The 12,971-nt window shown below is 42.9% G+C and overlaps 1 long non-coding RNA gene across 1 annotated transcript; it reads right to left on the bottom strand.

Moving 5' to 3' along the window:
* Positions 1 to 10,033: 10,033 nt before the first annotated feature.
* On the bottom strand, positions 10,034 to 12,719 carry LOC123448432. The gene is made up of 4 exons (XR_006631758.1): positions 12,220 to 12,719; positions 11,841 to 12,089; positions 11,331 to 11,416; positions 10,034 to 10,140 (listed from the first exon to the last, which is right to left on the bottom strand). It is a non-coding gene; the product is annotated as an uncharacterized LOC123448432 (long non-coding RNA).
* Between the last annotated feature and the right edge of the window lie 252 nt (positions 12,720 to 12,971).

Below are 12,971 nucleotides of genomic sequence, written 5' to 3'. Positions count from 1 at the left end.
ACGACCTCATCGGTTCCGATTGACAGAAAACATTGCCTCCACGATCTCGATGTGTAGTTGATCTTATCATCCGTGCACATAGCCGATCTCAAGAATGACGATGGATCTCATACGCCGCCTCCACATATAAAATATGCATCCGATCTGAATCCAAAACCACTAGCAGAGGCTCTGATACCGCTGTTGGGTTATATCGTAGGTGCATCACATGCGAATTAAAATTTTCCTACGCGTAGAACATCCAAGAACATGCTACGGAGATGGATCACACATTGTTACCACTAGACGCGCAGTGTCGTGCACTGGAAATAGAGTTGGGGCAGCGCATTCGCGTGGTCCTCTCCTCCTCATCCGATCTCCCTCGAACAACTGGTCGCCAGATCCCACATGCAGGTTTGCTGAAGTGGCACAAGTGCACCGCCTCTAACGGTATCCGCGCGTGCAGGAGGAACACCGTGCGACGGACTGCTAGGTTTGGATCGCACAGTCAGCGGCGGCAAGTGGAGGTGGCTAGGTGAAACACATGCACAACCCTAATGATGTCATTGAAGTGATCAACTGAATAAGAGTGATGCACCTCCACTATATATAGGCATCTGACGCAGGCTCAACTCTTGGGCCTCGCATGGACCCTAAAGCCCATGTGTTCCTTCCCTTAAGCATGCGACCCCTTAGGTTCTCGTTCACTTGGTCACGAGTGAGATCACATCCGACTTGGCTATTTGGTAGCGGCCTCTAGCAAAGGGTGCGACTCCAAGTGTCTCATGAGGCTGGTTAGGCGAACATGTACTTCATACTTCTGTTCCCTTTTCCACATGATATACGTTGTCGTGCTCAAGGCGACATGGTCATCTTGTAGCAGCACAACCTCTTCTCGTTCCGGTGAATCCGACCAACACTTTGGATTATCTCATAATCCATATTGCATGGCCATGCTTTTACAGGTCGGATCACCCGAGGGGCCCATAGTATATCTCTCCTGTTCGGAGGGGCAAATCCCATCTCGCAGCATGGGTCTTGACAAGCCCAAAACCTACCTTTGTAACTACCCAGTCATGGAGTAGCTTTTGGTCGGCCCAAAGCAAGTTTGTCACCATCCCGAGTACATGCGCCAGCTCAGGTCTTAGGACATAGAATGTATGTTTTACTAGAGAGTCACAAATGACCTATCGATGCATCTCGTAGTTGGGTCTATCCAACTTAGACCTTATCTCAACTCATATCTAACTACGTCGAATCCGACCAAATCCTTCTGAGTCCATATTATCTGGCTAGCATCCAATGCTACATTGTCAGTGAGACTGAACCATCCACTATGTCATATGCTAGTCTAACTGGTTGCACATCCACACAACCCTTTCGATTAGGGACCATTTCAGACAATCATCATACGATGCATAGTGTCACAAAAAAGTCACATACTTGTTAATACACATCATTGATAATGTTGAAGGACTATCTTTATTCATAAACACATAGGAAATATCATCATACATGATTGCCTCTAGGGCATATCTCCAACATAATTCTGGACCAAAAGAGGACCCCGTAGCTTCGGTTGGAGAACTAACGATACATGAGGAGACGACAAGGCAACAGGGTGTGCCTAGTGGGGTAGGTGCGCCCTGATGACTTATGGGCGCCACTTGGCTCTCTTTTGACCTAATTCTGCCTCCATAAATTCTCAAAATCATGAAACCAATAGAGAGACACCCTAAACACTTTTTTCGCCGCTGCAAGTTTCTGTTGCGACGGGAGGCCATGTGGAGATCTTTTCCGGTGCCCTGCTGGAGGAGGAATCGATCACGAAGGCCATTTATATCAACCTTTCCACCTCCATGATGATGTGTGATTTGTCCACCACATACCTATGGTTCCATATCTAGTATGTAGATGGCTTCTTCTATCTCTTTGATCTTAATACGAAGTTCAGCATGATTCCCATGGTGATCTATTCTATGTAATCTTATTTACGGTGTGTTTGTTGGGATCTAATGAATTGTGGTTTTATGATCAGATTATTCGTGAATATACATTGAGCATTATCTGAATTCTTGTATGCATGATTATTATAGCTTCGTATTTCTCTCCGATCTGTTAGTTTGGTTTGGCCAACTAGATTGATTTATCTTTAGTCTGAGTGGTGCGTTGTGATGGGTTTAATCTCGCGGTGCTCAATCCTAGTGACATACAGGGAAATGACACATATTGTATTGCTGGCATTAAGGTTAAAATGATGGGGTTTATTCATATTTCTTGAGTTTACTTTGTCTAAATCATGTAATCTCGATCCAAGCATTACTCTCTTTCATACTTAATATTCTAGATGCATGCTCTCGATAGCGGTAGATGAGTGGAGTAATAGTAGTAGATGCACGCAAGAGTCAATCTATTTTTTATGGATGTGATGCCTATATACATGATAATTGCTGTGAATAACATGTCATAACTATGCGCTATCCTGCCAATTTCCCAACAATAATTTGTTTACCCACCATATGCTATGTTAAAGAGAGAAGCCTCTAGCAAAAATATGGCCCCTGGGTCTACTTAAACATAAATAAAGAAATTAAAAATACTTTGGTACCATTTATTTACTGTTATTTACTTATGTTTGTTTCGATCATCTATCTACCACTATTTAATCATTGCAAGTAACGAGTTCAAGGGGTTTAACTACCATCTTGCTTGTGTTGTGTGCAAGCGTTTGGTTTCGTGTGTGTAGGTGCTGCTAAAGGAGGTTTGTGTGATTCTCCTATCGGTTCGATAACCTTGGGTCTCACTGAAGGAAATACTTATCTATACTGTGCTGCATCTCCCCTCCTCTTCGGGGAAAATCCAACGTAGTTTACAAGTGGCATCCATTGTCGGCAAGGATCAAACCTACGTCAACTATTGGCAAAACGTTAAGGATAAATTTCACCAAATGATGCCATACCCATCTGGCCGGACCATGAAGGGCCTTCAAGGGCGTTGGGACACCATCAACAAAGCTTGCACCCGTTGGTTTGTATGCTTGGAGGAAGTGCGGAATGCACCACCAAGTGGTGTCACCATTGATGATTATGTGAACATTTTTTATCTTCATTCCATTAGCCGTGTTCGCATCAAAACGATGAGCTCATACTTGTCTCAATTTTTGCTTGTAGGATTGCATTACCAATGAGTACTACAAGCAAAAAACATCCATTCTCATCATTCAATCTGCAACATTGTTGGGTTTGGCTCCAGGATAGTGAGAAGTGGATGGTGAGGGACAAATAATGCCCACCAAAGAGAGGCGTGAATGGAGGTTTTGGATGATGCTAATAGTGATGATGGAACAAGAGGAGGAAGAAACATGCACAAACCAGATGGAAACAAGAAGGAAAAAAGCAAGAGTGAGAGGACGTATGAAGCAATCACTTTGAGAGAGTAAATTGGTGAGATGACGGAGATGAAGGAGGCCATTCTAGCCAATGATTGGGATGCAAAAGTTGCCATGGCCAATAAGAAAGAGAAACACAAAGAGGATAAATGGTAAAAGAGGTGTACCTTCATGGAGTGCAAGCTTGCCCTAGAGGAGAAATAGTGGGAGGATGAAAGGACCGCCAAGGAGGACCGATTCATGATGAGGAATTCGAAGGGCATGGGTGCAATGTCAAGAGAATTTTGGGAGATGAAAAGAATGGAGATCATGCTATGAAGGAAGATGGAGCTTCAAAATCTTATGGCTGTTGCTGGTGGTGGCTTCGGCATTGGAGCTGGCGGTGGCTTTGGCATTGGATGTGGTGGTGGCTTCGGCATGGGTGTTGGTGGTGGTGGCCTCAACATGGGTGGTGTTTGTGGTGGCCTCGACAATGGTGTTGGTGTTGGTGGTGGCTTCGATAATAGTGGTGGTGGTGGTGGTGGTGCCTTTGGAAATGGAGGTGGTGGTGTCCTCGACAATGGAGGTGGTGGCGGTGCCTTCGGCAATGGAGGTGGCGGTGGTGGAGCCTTCGACATATGTGGTTTTGACATGGGTGTTGGTGCTTCGGTAATCCATGTAAACAGTGGTGATGATGGTCGTGCACAATCTCCGGTCCAAGTTCATAAAGGTGGTGACGCGAGCTCTCCGGTTCAAGTTCATGAAGATGGTGTGAAAGCACAATTGCTCCCTAGGGTGGTTTTGGTAATTTATCACAACATATGCATCGTTGGACTAATATGTTTATCCAAGTATATTTCAGAAAGGTTCAAAAGATGCTTTGGCTAAAGGCTTATGTGGAGATGCCCCTTGATGCAAGAAAGGAATAGGATTGGCTCAAGCTTCAAGCTAGAAGACTCCTCATTTTATATTTGTGAGAAATCACTTTTTAGTCCATAGGAAAGCCAATACTATTAAAAGGGGGTGAGGTATTAAAATGAACTGGTTTCTCAAGTGCTCAAAGTTAGCCACCAAAATACTGAGTTATTTTTCCCACATAACCATTCTGTCCAATTCAACACACTCAAATTAGGTGCCACCAACTTTCCCATTACGGCCCTACCGAGTTTGATCTTAAAAAGAACATACTTACACTTGAGAGATCCATTTTTGTGAGATACAGCCACCTACTCATGTGTTAAGATCAAGAGATTCCATTCCAACCATTTGAACCTTGATTTTTAGCCTCCCCAAGTTGCTTTCCACAAGATCAATCTCTCCTACCTCTGCCAAATCTGAGAGAGAGTCATTGAGTGTCGAGAAGACTATCTTTAGAAGCACAAGAGCAAGGAGTTCATCCTTCTACTTCATCTATTACCTTTTAGAGGGTGGTGCCTCCTAGATTGGTTAGGTGTCGCTTGAAAGCCTCCTACTTCATGTTGTGGAGTTGAACCAAGATATTTGTAAGGGCAAGGAGATCGCCTACTTCATGAAGATCTACCATGAGTGAGGGTAGTCATGTGTGTACGGAAGCCGTGGTGGAATAGACAAAGCCACTTCTTCGTGGACCCCTTGTGGGTGGAGCCCTCAGTGGACTCCCATAGTTGTTACCCTTCGTGGTCTGAAGTCTCCAATAACATAGACGTACGATAGCGCCACCTATCAGAACCATGCCAAAAATCGTCGTGTCAACCTCATGTGTTTGATCTCCCTACCTTACTCCTTTACTTTACACTTGCATGTTTTACATTTCGCTGCTACACTCTTAGAACTGCACGTGTAGGGTGTAGTTGGCTTGCCATAACTGCTAAATCTACCCCTCAACTAAAATTGGGAAAAGGCTAAAATTTTATCTTGTCAAGTAGTCTTATCACCCACCCTCTAGACATACTTTAGATTCTAAATGGTGCCGCGAGCTCTCCGATCAACGTTGGAGATGGAGCTTGATTGATCTAGGTGATTTGATCATCTTTTGTCTAGTTTTATCACATATTCATGAAGTTAAACTTGATACCTCGTATGTTGCGCATGATTTTGGATGATATGAACTAGTATGATATATATATATATATATATGTATGTATGTATATGAGAATGATGCACTTGTCATGATGAACTTGATACTGTTTGCATATTGTTGTATTTGCGGGATAACGAGCCCTCCAACGCGGAATAGATCCCGCAAATGCGTCCTGCATAAAATTTGAGGGACGGGTTTACGGGACCTGTTTCACCGGAGGGCTTGCCGTCCCATAAAATTTTTTTGAGGGATCCCTCAAACCACTTTTTTGGGTCGGCCGTTTGTGGGATCTAGCAGATTCCGCAAACCAGGTCGTCTGCTACAATAACCGCCGGTTTGCAGGATCCATCCCGTATCCGCAGCCCCAAAAGATCCCACAAATCACGTTGTCCCTGAATTTTTTTGCGGGATCCCGCAACCATGAGCCCATTTCCTCCATATGCGTGGGAAATCAGTAGATTTTGGAGGATCCCCTTTCCCTTAGTGCGAAATAACTTCCGCTAGCTTCAGATCCAGCTGCCTCAACCCCTGCCGCCGCCGCCTACCCGACCTCCAGCCTTGCGCCTCCAGAATTTAGCCGGATGGAGTACCCGCTGGCCCTGGGACGCCTTTCCAAGTACCGTTGCCTCTGCCGTTATTGGTCTATCCGCCCAGGACTCCCACGGCTCCAACTCCTCCCGACGCCACTACAATTCCTCGTGACACGTCCACCTGTTGGGTAACATTGCATGGGAAACAAAAAAAATTCCTACGAACACCGAAGATCTATCTACGGAGATGCATAACTATGAGAGGGGGAGTGTATGTACATACCATTGTAGATCGCTAAGAGGAGGCGTATATAACGCGGGTTATGTAGTCGTACATCTTCACGATCCAATCGCGATCCGCCCCAACTCGCGCCGAACGGACGACACCTCCATGTTCACCACACGTGCATCTCAATGACTTCTCGGCCTCCTCGGTCTAGTGAGAAAGGGAGGAGTAGTAGATGAGTTCTCCGACAGCACAACGACGTGGTGACAGGGTAGTGGACCAATCTCAGCAGGGCTTCGCCAAGCGTTGCCGCAGATGCGATTAGAGGAGAAAATGGGATATGGAGAGAGGGAGGGCTCTGCCTATGGCTTGGGGTGCAGCTACCCTCCCCACTCTCTATTTATAATCGTATGGGGGTAGGTAGAGCGCCGGACCTAGCCCCTCCTCCAAGGGGGGCTGGCCGTCAAAGGGGAAGGAGTCCACCTCCCAGGAGGAGTCCCTCCTCCCCAAGGCACCTCCCATCTACCACTTTTGGCGCATGGGCCCTTGGGAGTGGGGCGCCCAGCCCACCAGGGGCTGGTGCTCCTCCCTCTTAAGCCCATGTGCCTTCCGTTGTGGGTGGACCCCCTTGATGGAACCCCAGAACCCTCTCGACACTCTCGGTACAATACGTGAAAACCCCGAAACTTTTTGAGAACCCGAATACCTTCTCGTCGTTTCGCAAGAATGGGTATCGTTACAAGTACATGTAAAGAAGAGATGAGTAAATGGAATTGGCTTACACTCGCCACAAGCTAATCATGATCATATCAATACAAACGTACATTCAATGACCATTCAGAAGAGCAGGATCCGACTACGGACGAAATCAAATGATAAAAAACAACGACCATTCTTGCTATACCAGGCTGCCAGCCCATAACCATCCTATGACCCATGAAAAAGAAGAATAAGAATTCCAAATCAAGCAAGCATTACTCTCACATTAAAGCATCACATTACCTGTACCTGCAATTTTTGTTGTAGTACTCTCTGAGCCATAGGGACTGAGCAATCTCATTTCCAAGGGTTTCAAGACTAGCAAAGCTTAATGGGTGAGGTGTAGTTAAGTGGTGAGGCTGCAGCAAGCACTAAACATTTATTTTAGTGGCTAACTTAAGAGTACAAGAATAAGAAGGGTGATCTACGCATAATTGGATATGAACTGGTAATGATCTAGAAGCGATCTTGAACACCTACTTATGAGTCAATCATAACACCACCATGTTCCCTTCTTGGTTCAAACCTCACAACAAGAGACGGCCACGGTTACGCACACAGTTAGTATACTTTATTTGAGTTTACTTCAAGTTTGCTTTGACCTGGTGTTAAGCAAATTTCCAAGTTGCCACATAACCGTAGGCACGACTTTCCGAAAGATTTAACCATGCAGGTGTGGTCCAACTCATCCATCACAAACTAGCCACAAGCTGCATGGAAAACCTCAACCATGAAATAGCCCGTAGTCTTGTTGGAATCCCGATAGAAGACCACAACCTCGAGATAGACCAAAGTATCCTCGGGATCCCGATGCACAAGATATTTTTTAAAAGGTAAAACAAATCCAGCAAGGCCTCCCAACGTGTCGACGATTCCGAGAGGAGCATCATATCTCGTTCTCAGGACATGGCAGATGGCTACGTGTACAGTGGCGTGATAGAAATCTTCCGAGTTGCACCGGGTTGGCCACACACGATGTTGTGTTTTGGACCAACACTCATGAGGAGCACTAGCCCGGGTTGTTGATTAATTATCCGCGGGTTAATTACTCCCTATGCATGTTTATTAGTTATTAGGCAAATGTAGTACCAAAGTTGGGCCTTGCCACAACAGTTTTAATCTAAGACGAGTTATCAAGAGGGTCCCCATAACAACCCCAAGCATGTTTAGAGCGCTCAATATGGAGCATAACACCAGTACAAGTAACTAGGGCGGAAAGGTGGAACAAAACACCGAGAAGAAGGCCAAACCTTCCACCTTTTACCAAGTATATATGTGCATTAAATTAAATAGCAATAATATTGTGATATCCCAAGATATCCATGTTATCACATGGAACAACCTGCACCTGCAACTAACAACGTTATAAGAAGGCCTGAGCAAGCGATAACATGGCCAAACAATGGTTTGCTGGGATGCGAAGGGGTTAGAGCATTTTCATGGCAATGTTGGAAGGCTTGACATTCAAGTGGTAGGGTATGAGACATAACGATACAGGCGAGACTACTAGCATAGCAATGATAGTAGTGGTATCCACGCAAATGGTCATCTTGCCTAAGATCCCGCTTGTAAGAAAAACGAATCCGTAAAGAAGACGAATAAACTTAGTGGAACGAATCCTCACACTCTGAAAGGTTTCAGAACTCTATCGAAAAGAAGCAATCCGAAAACAAACATACACTATACCACAACATGGATGCAATGGCATGTAATCTGCCGGGAGAAAGATCTTAAGAGGGCACACAAACTGTCAGGAGTGTGGTTCTCCTGACACTTAGAACCGCCACAGGAACGATTGTAGGGGATTACTTCTCCGGGCAGTTAGATTATTCCCGGTAGTTTGTCTGCCGTGACCCATTGGTTTGCCGGCAAATTATTTTCTACTGGCAGACTTTTTTCGGCATAGTAAATACAACTACAGGCAGTGTAACTGCCGGCAGAAACTTGTTTACCCAACAATTGATGTGCTAGAACATTGAATTTCACTAGCAAAGCAAACTATTCTAGCAATATATACCTAATTGGATATTCATTTACTATGTTCAGGCAATCGGGACAGATCTCAAGCTATGCATACACATTAATGAAAGTTACATACATGCCTCATCTAAAACTTTAAACTTGGTTTGATAAATATAACATACCAAACAGATATGTTTCTAGATACATGAATGAAACAACGATATTCTGCCACAAAAGGAAAAGGTACATATGTTCTAGGTCTGCCACAAAACCAAAATGAGCATACAATGTCATATGTGCCAAAACAACCACCAATTATTGTAGGTCTTCAAAATCTTCAATAGTTTTAGATCTTCCAAATCTTCAGCACTTTTGATCTTCCAAACCTCCATCAACCTATGTATCTTTGCAAAACCTGCAAAAGACCAGAAACTCAAATTAATGAAGCTCTTATTTCACGTTTTAAAACAACACATTAAGGCTAGTACAGTTTGGATGTTAGGGACCTTCATAGGTATTGTTAGTTAGGATTTTCTTAGTTGTTCCAATATATAATGCTTCCAAAAAAATTTTAAAATGTGAATTATACACTTCTAAAGCATAAACTCAAGATTGGACAAATCAACTACTGTGTGGTATGGGAATATATAGACTTTAATCCAAAAATAGAAACTGCAGATCTGAACAAGCATGGTGTAGAGCTTGTGCACAAACATACCCACAAAAGTATGGTATTTCAAAACTCCTATAAACATATAGGACATTGCAGTTCTAGGAAAATTATAAACTGGAAAGCTTTTGCTTTATAGCAAGAAAGATTTTTCCCTACTACATGTACTAGTTAATTGAACACATACACAAGAGAAAAACATGCCAACAAGGTAATACGAAGCCCTTCAAGTTATTACCATTATTGGTTCATTATCCTTGGGTAAGAACATATGTTGTTTCCACACGGTAATAGAAGTTGTTATCATCCGAGAATGAGTAGCTAATCATGGAAAAAACACATTCATACTGATCGAGAGCATGTGTAGACAGAAACTCAAAAGTTATATGATGCACCACACGAATAAAATGAGACTCACTTTCCCCTGCTATTGTGGGTGTACTTGAAAATGCAAAACACCGTGTCATGGACTGCTCCTGATGGAAAATGCTTCGTGCTTGTTCAATCAAGAGAATTGTGCGGATATGAAGCTTCTGGACATCATCAATACTTCCAATTGAAAGTTCACCCTCTTCAGCAATTGCAAGGCTGTAATACATACAAAAGTAACTACCTTAATAACAGATTTAAGACAATCATATTGTTTCCAAATTATTGCTGCCAATATATTAATGAAACAGAACACAAGGACCATGTGAGAAGTTGATATCATCAAGTATAACAGGTTAGCACTAGCAGCCATTTGTGTTACTCCATAACATTTTGTACAAAGTAAGAAATTAAATGTTAAATAATAATAAACAGTTGCTTGTATGCATCAAGAACAAATGGACATGGCATAGCGATGTAAAAACAAGAACATATCATATGAGAAAACAAAAAGGGAATAATTAACACTATTGTTTTCAGCACAAAATATGTAAACAAGATAGATTAAAATATGTTTTTTTTCTGCCGGGAGAAAGTACTTGAAAACAATGAACTATTGAATCAAGGAGATGGGCAAAGATCTAACGTAATGTAATCCTCCTTTGAAAATTGGACCAACTACATATAAGAATTAAGAGCTAAATATGGAAAGTACTAAACTAAAAAATCGGTCTCTCTAGAGACTGAGATACATGTCAGGAAAACAATTGTATTTAAAGGACATGTGTGATTAACTTCTTTCAAATTGACAGTGTTGTACAACAACTTCTTATTGGTACTGTAGATAACAGTTGATCCATCCGACGAAGTAAACGCGTGGGTTGTGCCCTCTGATGAGAATTTATTAAGGCTAATTGGTTGGGTACCAAGAGAAACCTTCTTTCTATCAGTTACTTCACCTATTAATTTGGGGAGAAACCGTAAAGTATTTAAGATACTAATGTGATAAAAAAGGAGAAAAACACAAGCTCGATTTCCCTTCTTTTTACATACCAACGAAAATATTGAGAACAGTGGGAGGTATCTAATACTTACGTTATCCAAGTAATGAAGGCTCTATAATGGCTTCTACACTACATTCAGTGTTGCCACTTATGTATTGTTCCGAACTAAAAAATAACTTCTAGACGGAGGAATGAATATAGAACAGAATCACTAAATTAATAGTAAGTACTGGAGTATTGTTTCATCTAACAACCTTGGTAACCAATGAATAGCAAAATTAAGGTATGGGAAATATGTCATGTGAAACTGAAGTTGAAGTACCAAAACTAGAGATTGGCATGGGAAGTAAGTACTCGAGATTGGCATGATGGCAAGTATTCACATATGTTTTCAAAAGGCCAAACCTTGATACCATTTCATAGTACCTCGTGATCCGGAAAAGGGACCAACACAGGCACAGAAGTAAAGTTATCAAAGTGAGCAGATGAACCTGCATATGGATACACTTTGGAATAAATTAGAGAATAAAACAAACTACATGTGCAAATCACACATAAGAGAGAATTGCAAATTGTACAGTGATTTATCACGCTTTAGAAATAATCCTACTATATATCAAAATGAACCATTGACAACTTTCAAAATCCAAAAGGAAAAACTTACATAACTGAAGAAATAAAATGTATGAGTTGCTAAACTTTAGCACCTTCATTCCAATATGCAAGTATAACCGATTAAAAATTCACAAGTACAAGTAAACTGTTATAATATGGATAAAAGAAACTACAGCAGATCCTTCTAGCACATGAGTCAAACAATTGATATGTGTCCAAATTTTGTATCACACATCAACACAAAAACTCACGAAAGACAAAAGCAATCTGGAGTATAAGAGAGGAGAAGCCATATGGTACCTCGTTTCAGTGAGGAATTACCCAGACGGTCTTGCTGATCTGACTACTCTCTTTTTTTTTTTTGCGGAAAATCTGACTACTCAAGATCGTGGGTATCTTCTGGTTCCAGTTCGCCCGCTCCCGTGCTGCTAGCAGGGTGGTAGAGCCAGTTACCCGAAGCGTGTGTTTGTGTCCCTCTCAACAAATCTAAGTCCATGCCAACACCATTGCACTCACCAATCTCATCCAAAGAACTCCTAGCTCCATCAACTTCATGAGGATCATCAAGAAAATAAGTAGCATCAAGAACATCATGTAGGGAACACAGATGAAATAAAATGAGGGAACAAGCAGATGAAATAAAATGAGGGGAACAAGGTATTCCTCGTGCGCAACGTACCAACGTTATGGTATTTGCGCCCTCCCAGAAATTGTGAGATTTTGCTCCAACGACACGCACCTTAAGGCCTTGTTCGGTTCCTTCAGATTCGAAGGGGTTTGGAGCGGATTGGGAGAAATCTGCTACAAGTCAAATTTCACCTCAATCCCCTTCAATCCTCTCCAATCTCGTCGTGGAAGGGATTAACCAAACAAGCCCTAAGATAGAAACCAGCTCGGGGAGAAGTCTCGCGAAGTAGAGTGGTGGCGAGGGAAGGCATTCGAGGAGCATGGTTGCGGGTGGAGTGGCTCAACGAGAATGGTGGTCCGGGTCAGTAGGATGCTCGCCAGCGCTGCTGTGGGTTGGTTGGGGGCACCGACGGTAGTAGTTGGGTTGGAGGGTCGGCAGGAGCGGCGGGATTGTTGGGGGCAACGGCGGCGGCGACGGGGTGATTGGGGGTGGAGGCGGCGGGATGGTTGGGGCAGCGACAACGGGATGGTTGAGGGCACGAGTGTACATGCTCTCCTACCAACTTGTAATCTTTAAGACGTGGTCCTCCGCTTATTTTAGCTCGAGGGCTTCAACACGGATAGAAGCGCACCTCAGTTGTTTTGTAAGAACGGATATCGCTACAAATACAAGTAAATAAGATATGACTATATGGAATTAGCTTACACTCACCATAAGCTAATCATGATAATCTCAATAAAAACAACATTCAATCACCATTTAGAAGAGCAGGGTCCGACTACGGATGAAATAAAACGATAAAA

Source organism: Hordeum vulgare, chromosome 4H, assembly GCF_904849725.1.
Source record: "Hordeum vulgare subsp. vulgare chromosome 4H, MorexV3_pseudomolecules_assembly, whole genome shotgun sequence".
NCBI classification, from domain to species: Eukaryota; Viridiplantae; Streptophyta; class Magnoliopsida; order Poales; family Poaceae; genus Hordeum; species Hordeum vulgare.
Note: the sequence above shows the minus strand (reverse complement) of the source record. Positions and strands in the feature narration are given on the sequence as shown.